Genomic DNA, 327 nt, shown 5'->3' on the forward strand with positions numbered 1-327 from the left:
CCCTCACGACGTGATCAAGGTTGCATCAAGTCGCGAGGTTAATCTTGTGTTTGTAATTTTGGAAACGCCAGTAAGTGACTTACTGTTGTAGATGGTTTCCTTTTCATCACGACGCCATGTGGCGTAAGTAAATTGATTTGCTTGGAGTTGAGTTGGCTTGAATAGCCGATCGCCCCTCAGGCGTGCAAGTAACCAGTGTATATTTCCTTGTGCCCCTAAGGCTTGCCGAAGTACAGGCTTGTGTGCCCTTAAGGCTCGCCGGAGTACAGTTTTTTTTTCCTAGATAAGTTGATAGATGCCACGAGGCGTGCCTATACTTGAGTCTGT

The sequence above is a fragment of the Cryptotermes secundus genome, unplaced genomic scaffold (genome assembly GCF_002891405.2).
Source record: "Cryptotermes secundus unplaced genomic scaffold, Csec_1.0 scaffold362, whole genome shotgun sequence".
In the NCBI taxonomy this organism is placed as follows: Eukaryota; Metazoa; Arthropoda; class Insecta; order Blattodea; family Kalotermitidae; genus Cryptotermes; species Cryptotermes secundus.